Below are 9,267 nucleotides of genomic sequence, written 5' to 3'. Positions count from 1 at the left end.
GATGTCACCATTTCCTCCTCTTGATGCCTACTATCCCCCTCACACAGTCCCATTGTCCTATTTCCTCTCTACCACCATTGTGGGTTTCTGTGCATGTTTCCCTTAGCAGAGGTGAGCTCCTTAAGGGCACAGTCTGGTATTATTTACTCTCATGACCCTGGTCACTAGCAGGGTTCTATACACACAGTGGGTGACCAGAAAGTGTGGTGGAGTTGACTTGTTTGAGATTGCTGGCCCCTGCATGTCATCCCCTGTGACTCTGTGGTGATAGCGACGGCCTAATTGTTGCTTGGGACTCAAATGCAGCCAGCAATTGGTCTTGTCTGGAAAGGAAAATAATAGAAGACATGTTCTGCCACTTAATTTCTCATAAGGTAACATAACATGAAGAGACTTACCTGTTGAGAGTTGTACTGAATGTGTCAAGGAAGATACTGTGTATCAGAAGAACACTCAGCTACCCTGTGCCTCTCCTCTATTCATTCCTGTATTAAAACATTCATCATGCATTTTAAAGGCTGTGCTCTCAGTACTTAGGGTACAAAATTGACTAAGACCCAGACATTAGCGCAATTGTTTTGATTTGTATATCCCACAAATAAGTGAGAACATGCAATGCCTGTATTTCTGTGCCTGGCTTATTTCACTTAACATAATGACTTCCAGTTCCATCCACATTATTACAAGTAACAGGATCTCATGCTTTTTTCATGGCTGAATTGTACTCCATTATGTGTGAGTAGAGTACTTTCTTTATCCATTCATCTGTTGATGCACACGTAGGTTTCTTCCAAATCTTGGCAGTTATGGATAGTGGCTATTGTGAACATGAGAATGAAGATATCTCTTCAATATATGGATTTCCTTTCTTCCAGCTATATACCTAGCACAAGGATTTCTGGATCTTACGATATCTCTATTTTAATGTTTTGAGGAACCTCCAAACTGTTCTCTATAGTGGTTGTACTAATTTACACCAACAGTGTACAAGAATTTCCTTTTCTCCACATTCTCGCTGGCATTTGTTATTGCCTGTCTTTTGGATAAAAACCATTTTAGCTGGGGTGAGATGATATTGTAGTTTTGATTTGCATTTCTCTAATGATCAATGATGCTGGGCACCTTTTCATATGCCTATGTGGCATTTGTGTGTCTTCTTTTGAGAAATGTCTATTTAAATCTTTTGCCCATTTTTTGATTATTAGGATTATTAATTTTTTTCTGAAGAGTTGTTTGTGTTCTGTGTATATTCTGGTTGTTCATCTGTTGTTGGACCGTTAGTCTGAAAATATTTTCTCACATTCTGTAGTTTGAGTTGTCACTTTGTTGATTGCTTTCTTTGCAGCACAGAAACTTTTTAACTTGATGTGATTCCATTTGTCCATTTTTGCCTTGGTTTCCTGTGCTTGTGGGGTATTACTTCAGGATTTTTTGTACAGACTAATGTCCTGAAGAATTTCCACAATGTTTCCTGTAGCAGTTGCATCGTTTGAGGTCTTGGATTTCAGTTCTTTTTTCTTTTTTTTTTTCTTTTTTTGAGACAGAGTCTCACTCTGTTGCCTAGGCTGGGGTGCATTGGCGTGATCTCAGCTCACTGCAACCTCCACCTCCTGGGTCCAAGTGACTCTCCCACCTCAGCCTACTGAGTAGCTGGGACTACAGGCATGCACTACCATACCCAGCTAACTTTTATATTTTTTGGTAGAGATGGGATTTCATCTTGTTTGCCAGGCTGGTCTTCAAATCCTGACCTCAAGTGATCCACTCGCCTAAGCTTCTCAAAGTGCTGGGATTACAGGCATGAGCCACCGCACTTGGCCAAATTTCAGTCTTTCATCCACTTTGATTTGATTTTTGTGCCTGGTGAGGTGTAGGGGTCTAGTTTCATTCTTCTGTATAATGATATTCAGCTTTCCCAGCACCAGAAGAGACCGTCTTTTCCTCAGTGTATGTTCTTGACAACATTGTCGAAAACGAATTCACTGTAGGTGTGTGGATTTGTTTCTGGGTGCTCTATTCTATTTCATTGGTCAATATGTCTGTTTTTATACAAGAACCATGCTGTTTTGGTTACTGTACCTCTGTAGTATAAGTTGAAGTCAGGTAATATGATTTCTCCAGTTTTGTTCTTTTTGCTGAAGATAGCTTTGGCTGTTCTGGGTCTTTTGTGATTCTATAGAAATGTTAGAATTTTTTCTTCTATTTATTTGAAGAATGTCATTGGTATTTTGAGGGATTGCATTGAATCTGTACATTGCTTTGGGTGGTGGGGACAGTTTTAACAATATTGATTCTTACAGTATGTAAACATGGAATATCCTTCTGTTTTTGTGTCTTCTTTAATTTCCTTCATCAGTGTTTTACAGTATTCTTTGTAGAGATCTCTCTCTTCTTTAAGTTAATTCCTAGGTATTTAGTTTTATTTGTGGTATTGTAAAAGGGATTACTTTTTTATTTTTGCCATATTGTTCACTATTTGCATATAGAAATGCTACTAATTTTTGTATGTGGATTTCATATCCTGCAACTTTACTGAATATGTTTATCAGTTCTAATAGTTCTTTGGTGGAGTCTTTAGGTTTTTGCAAATATCATTTGGAAATCATTTGGAATTATCATTTGGAAGACTTTAAAATATCATTTCTAAACATTACTTGGAAATCATTTGAACATTTTCTTGCTTCCTGGCACAAAATGTGTCCTAGGCTTGTCTTGAACATTCCTAACCCTGACCCTGGAATCAGGCATTTCTCTAAAGAGCTTTGGTTCCTTTCTGTAGAAAATGGTATTCATAAGCAAAGATCTGGGCACTAAGTGTACTCATTGGTATTGAAATGTCATTGTTGCCTTGCCCTATCAGTGAAGAGAAGTAGGAAATATATGGGTTTTTTTTGTACACACACACAAACACATATATATATTTACGTCTATCTATATAACTATCTGTCATCGATCTGTTATCCATCACCTATCTACCCATCTATCTATCTAGAAGGGTATGAATATACACAAATATATCCATTCCAATGAATTTCATAGGATTCATGCTGGTTTTCTCCCTTTCTGAATCCATGACTCCCTTCTGCTAAGGTGAGAAGCCTGGCTTCCATCATCCTTAATATATTTACTTATTTGATCAATTCCCTTTATGTAGCCAAATCTCACCCATCGCTTCCCACTCATGGATGCCCTCCTCACCTCACGTGGATTCTCCATGCCATATTTAGGCTCTGGCTGCTCTTTTAGGCCACCCCTCTGTATGGACCCCTTCTCTGCTTTCCTGGGCTCCCACACCCAGGCAAGGTTGTTTCCACATGAACACCCACTTTGTCCTCATCCTACCTGGTCTCTGACTTGGAACCACCATGACTCTCTTCTCTACCTTAATGTGTGGCTACCATCTGGCTGCCACCCACCTAATGCCTCTAGGACTAAATTATTCAGAAAGGAAAAATAAAGGAAGAAATAGGAAAAGAACAGGAATGAGTATTTTTAGCCTTGTTGCCCAATCAATTGACCAGTCGACTGTTTTTTATTAAGTGTTGTTTGCATTAAGATAGTTGGGAGTTGAGGATGGAATGCAAGAGGTGTAGGAAAACATGTTTCCTGTCTCCCAGAAATATCAGGGGAGATGGGCTGAAAATATTAAATCAAAACTAATAATATAATAATGGCTTCAGTTATATGTTACAAAATATATGTGCTACAAAAAGGTATAATTTTTTTATTTTTTGAGATGCAGTCTCACTCTATCACCCAGGCTGGAGTTCAGTGGGGTGATCTTGGCTCACTGCAGCCTCTGCTTCCCAGGTTCAAGCAATTGCTTGCCTCAGCATCCTGGGTAGCTGAGATTACAGGCATGTGCCACCACACGTAGCTAATATTTGTATTTTTTGTAGAAATGGGGCTTCACTGTGTTGGTCAGGCTGGTCTCGAACTCCTGGCCTCAGGTGATCTGCCCGCCTTGGCCTCCCAGAGTGCTGGGATTATAGGTGTGAGCCACTGTGCCCGGTCAAAAATGTCATAATTAAACTATGAATATTCTTTCTAAACAATGGTCAAAGTCATAGTGGATTAGCTCTCACCTATGTTAATAATCAAACTGTAATTCTGACAAAGGCCCCACACCAACAGTGATTACAATGATCAAAATATTTACTTGTTGGTTCTCAGTCATTCAGTTCTATAGATTTCTCCTTAATGTGCAGGAAAGCATACAATAATACTTTTGTAAAGAGGTTTTTATTGATTAGCCTAATATAAAACTTACTATAGAATACTCCAGATATAATGTGATATAAATGCCACTGTTAGAGCCATCAAAATAATTCTTATTTTCATTAGTGATTGTGGATGAAATTATTGAGAAATGTTTATTCTGTTATCAGAGCTCAGGAGGAGTTAATGGTGCTAACTGGGGGTGGTGGAGATAGTCCTATGAGAAGCAGGGAAACCAAATCTACTTCCCCAGCACTGATTTGGTCATCTCCTTTATATTACCAAGTATAACACTCTATACAGACCATGAGAGAGCACAATACATGCAGAGAATCCACGGTTATTTATGCAATACGTTGGATGAAGTCCATCTTCATTTCAGGGTTCTATTCACAAAGTAATCTGAGGTCTCTGGGGTTCTGGGGCACAGCTTTCTTGAAGAGCAAAGCAGAAGTCCTTAGGGAAATCAGGCTCCACTTACGGTCTCATCCCTTGACTCAGCCGTTAGAACAATGGGTTTTTCTGTTTTAAGAATTCCTCCAAAGTGCAATTTCAGGGGGATCTGCAACAGTTAAACAAGCATATTGAGAAGCATTAAATAAAGCAAAAGTAGAAAGTGTAGCATCAAAGTAAAAAATGCATTAATGACAATAATTCTTTGTAAACATATAAAAACTACTTTCAGTATTATAAATCTTGGATTCTTTATACTTACTCAATAAGATGTGTGAAGATTGGATAGTGAGAGCATTTATCATCAATCATTTAACAGAATATTTATGAGCACCTATTCTGTGTGAGGCTTGACCTGAGACAATTTCATGGGAACCAGTGTTCTTTTTTGATTTAAATTTTAAGAAAATAGATGAGTTTTAAAAATTTAAACCAGATTATTAGGTATAATGGTAAACTATTTTTAAAGCATCTTATGAAGTTAATTCAGCCTGTCTCAGCCCACTTCTCCAAATGTACACAATGTTTTAAGCAAATGGTGTGATTGGCCAGTCCCCAGGCTCCACAAATATGACATGTCCGTGTCTCCTTGTGTCCACACAAGTTGTTCTTTAGCATAGAGTGGGTCCAACCCAGCTTCCATCTGGTGCATTCCTAACCATCCTTCAAGAGTCAACCAGGGCATCATCTCCCCAACAAGCCTCTTCCATGACCTCAGCAGGCAAGTGCTGGAGAGGGTCCCACTGGTGCTTTCTCACAGTTTTAACAGCCGAACATGCAGTGGCTGTCATCCTGGGATGCTCACAGAAGTCACACGCATGGGGAGCTTTTAAAAACCACAGCTTCACTGGGCGTGGAGGCTCAGGCCTATAATCTCAGCATTTTGGGAGGCTGAGGCAGGCAGATCATGAGGTGAGGAATTCGAGACTAGCCTGGCCAAGAGACCAGAACGGCCTATATTGTGAAACCCCATCTCTACTAAAAATACAAAAATTAGCCAGGCATGGTGGTGGGCGCCTGTAATCCCAGCTACTCAGGAGGCTGAGGCAGAAGAATTTCTTGAACCCAGGAGGAGGAGGTTGAACTGAGCTGAGATCAGACCATTGCACTCCAAATCCAGCCTGAGTGACAGAGTAAGACTCCAACTCAAACAAACAAACAAACAAACAAACATAAAACCCACAGGTTCCTGAGCCTATCAGAAATGAGAAGGGGTTGCCCAGGGGCCTAACAATGAGGAGGCAGGGACCATTGAGGGTGATCTGGAGAGACTCCAAAATGTCCCATCTATCCAGAGACATGAAAAAGAAGGCATCATGCCCAACTCATTCCATGAGGGTCACATGATCCAAATCAGAAAAAATCAGAACCGCAAAGGAAGATGGCATGCCAGTGTCATTCATGAGCATCAGTGCAAAAATCCTGAGCAAAATAGTACCAAGTCAGAGACAGCAGTGTTCAAAGATGATACACCATGACCAAGTTGAATTTAAACCTGAGACTCAAGAATAGTTAACAGAGAAAAAGTATAAATATCAATGATTTCATCAACAGATTAAAGGAGAACGATTATAAGATCATCTCAATTGTTTTAGGAAGAGCCTTTGATAGTTCAGTAATAATATGTTAATAATATATGATAATATGCGACTCCCATTTATGATATAAAAAACCTTCAACAACTAATAGCAGTGAATTTTTCTAAATCTGATGAAAGCATCTACCAAAAAAACCTTAGAGAAAACATTATTCTTAGTAGGATAAAAACATTATGCTCTTATACCTTCTTAATGTTTACCATGTGCACAAATTATCTTTTCAAAACTAGTAACTTTTTTTAAACAAAAAAATCCTATCAATTAACTTACTTTTTCTGTAATGGAAAAGAATATCATAGCTTGTCCTTGTCAGAAGTCCAGCTTGTGATTCACCTGGGTTCAACACGGGGCAAGGTTTAATAATCACTGAAATAACTAAACATTGTAATGCCTCACGGGGCTGCTTGAACTGACATGATTTCAAGGGCACTGAGAGGCTACAGGAAAGCAGAGGGTCAGAAAGTTTATTCAGCTGAGATTATCTCAGTTTACAAACTGGAGTTATGACCTTCAGTTGGGACATGAGTTTCTTTGATTATCAAATGAAAAGAATGAACCATCTTTCCAGAATAAACCAGCATCCAGCATTTTTGCATGAGGTTCCAAGAGGACCCCAGGGAGACATGTTACTAGGAAGCTTGCCAAACCCAGTGACTTTCCAGGGGGCCTGCCCACCCAAGTGCAGCCCATGCCTGACACCCAGCCCTCAATGCTCTATTCTGACCGGTTACATGGTTATCTCCAGAACCATGGGCCCTCTCTATCAGTGTGAATGGGTTGTCCACTCTGCCCAGTGCTATGACACAACACAGGGGAACAGAACCATAAGGGAGAATGTGAACAAGACCTTCACAGAAGGAGTCATGCTGAAACCCAAGGTGGGGGTACTTCACCACACCAAGGAAACTGGGGAGACACCAGGAGTTCTGGGAAGGCAGAAATAAGGGGATCTGGAACTACCTGGGGTGAAGTCTTCCTAAAGGAGTGACTGTTTGCATCATCATAGAGAAGTGTATGGATAGACGAAGGGAAGGTGAGAAGCATTTCAGGCCGTGAGAATGGTGCAGCTTTTTTTAGTAATAAAAAAACAGAAAAGTAGAAATTGCTTTTAACTTTGTGTATTGAATAAGCAAGAAATGGCATCCCAACCCTTTTCTTTATTGTTATGATTATTATCGTTATGATTGTTTAGAAAGAGTCTTGCTGCATTGCCCAGGCTGGAATGCAATGGCACAATCATGGCTCACAGCCACCTCAACCTCCCAGGCTCAAGCAATCCTCCTGCCTCAGCCTCTTGAGGAGCTGGGACTATAGGCATGCACTAATTTTTACATGGCTAATTTTTTACATGGCTAATTTTTTTATGTTTGGTAGAGATGAAGTCTGGTCTCAAACTGACTTGCCTAGGATGGTCTTGAACTTGTGGCCTCAAGTGATCCTCTTGTCTCACCCTTGCAAATGACTGGGATTACAGGAATGAACCACTGAGGCCGGCCACTTTATTATTAACAAGGTTGAATATTTCTGTATTTTTGATAGCTGTGTTTCTTTTTTTTTTTTTTTTTTTTTTTTTTTTTTTGAGACGGAGTCTCGCTCTGTCGCCCAGGCTGGAGTGCAGTGGCCGGATCTCAGCTCACTGCAAGCTCCGCCTCCTGGGTTTACGCCATTCTCTCGCCTCGGCCTCCCGAGTAGCTGGGACTACAGGCGGCCCGCCATCTCGCCCGGCTAATTTTTTGTATTTTTTTAGTAGAGACGGGGTTTCACCGTGTTAGCCAGGATGGTCTCGATCTCCTGACCTCGTGATCTGCCCGTCTCGGCCTCCGAAAGTGCTGGGATTACAGGCTTGAGCCACCGCGCCCGGCCAGCTGTGTTTCTTTTTTGATAAATTGTTCATGTCCACTCAGCTCTGCACCTAGTGCACTGAACAGACATCTGAAGAACTCTACACCCCAAGTCAACAGAATATACATTCTTCTCAGCATCACATCACACTTATTCTAAAATTGACCAGGTAATGGGAAGTAAAGCACTGCTCAGCAAATGTAAAAGAACAGAAATCAAAAAAGCTGTCTCTCAGACAACAGTGCAGTCAAGTTAGAACTCAGGATTAAGAAACTCACTCAAAACCGGCCGGGCGCGGTGGCTCAAGCCTGTAATCCCAGCACTTTGGGAGGCCGAGACGGGCGGATCACGAGGTCAGGAGATCGAGACCATCCTGGCTAATACGGTGAAACCCCGTCTCTACTAAAAAATACAAAAAACTAGCCGGGCGACGAGGCGGGCGCCTGTAGTCCCAGCTACTCGGGAGGCTGAGACAGGAGAATGGCGTGAACCTGGGAGGCGGAGCTTGCAGTGAGCTGAGAGCCGGCCACTGCACTCCAGCCTGGGCGGCAGAGCAAGACTCCGTCTCAAAAAAAAAAAAAAAAAAAAAAAAAAAAAAAAAAAAAAAAAAAAAAAAAAAAAAAAAAAAAAGAAACTCACTCAAAACCACACAACTACATGCAAACTGAACAACATGCTCCTGAATGACTACTGGGTACATAATGAAATGAAGGCAGAAATAAAGATATTCTTGAAACCAATGAGAACAAAGACATAAAGTACCAGAGTCTCTGGGACACATTTAAAGCAGTGTGTAGAGGGAAATTTATAGCACTAAGTGTCAGTGATAAGCATTGTTTCATGTGTCTGTTGGCTGCATAAATATCTTCTTTTGAGAAAGTTCTGTTCATATCCTTTGCCCACTTTTTGATGGGGTTGTTTGGTTTTTTCTTGTAAATTTTTTTGAGTTCTTTGTAGATTCTGGATATTAGCCCTTTGTCAGATGGGTGGATTGCAAAAATTTTCTCCCATTCTGTTAAGCTGTCTGTTCACTCTGAAGGTAGTTTCTTTTGCTGTGCAGAAGCTCTTTAGTTTAATTAGATTTCATTGGTTTATTTTGGCTTTTGTTGCCATTTCTTTTGGTGTTTTAGTCATGACGTCCTTGCCCATGCCTATG

The sequence above is a fragment of the Rhinopithecus roxellana genome, chromosome 6, assembly GCF_007565055.1.
Source record: "Rhinopithecus roxellana isolate Shanxi Qingling chromosome 6, ASM756505v1, whole genome shotgun sequence".
Taxonomy (NCBI): Eukaryota; Metazoa; Chordata; class Mammalia; order Primates; family Cercopithecidae; genus Rhinopithecus; species Rhinopithecus roxellana.
The sequence above is the reverse complement of the archived record's forward strand: the minus strand, read 5'-3'. Positions refer to the sequence as shown.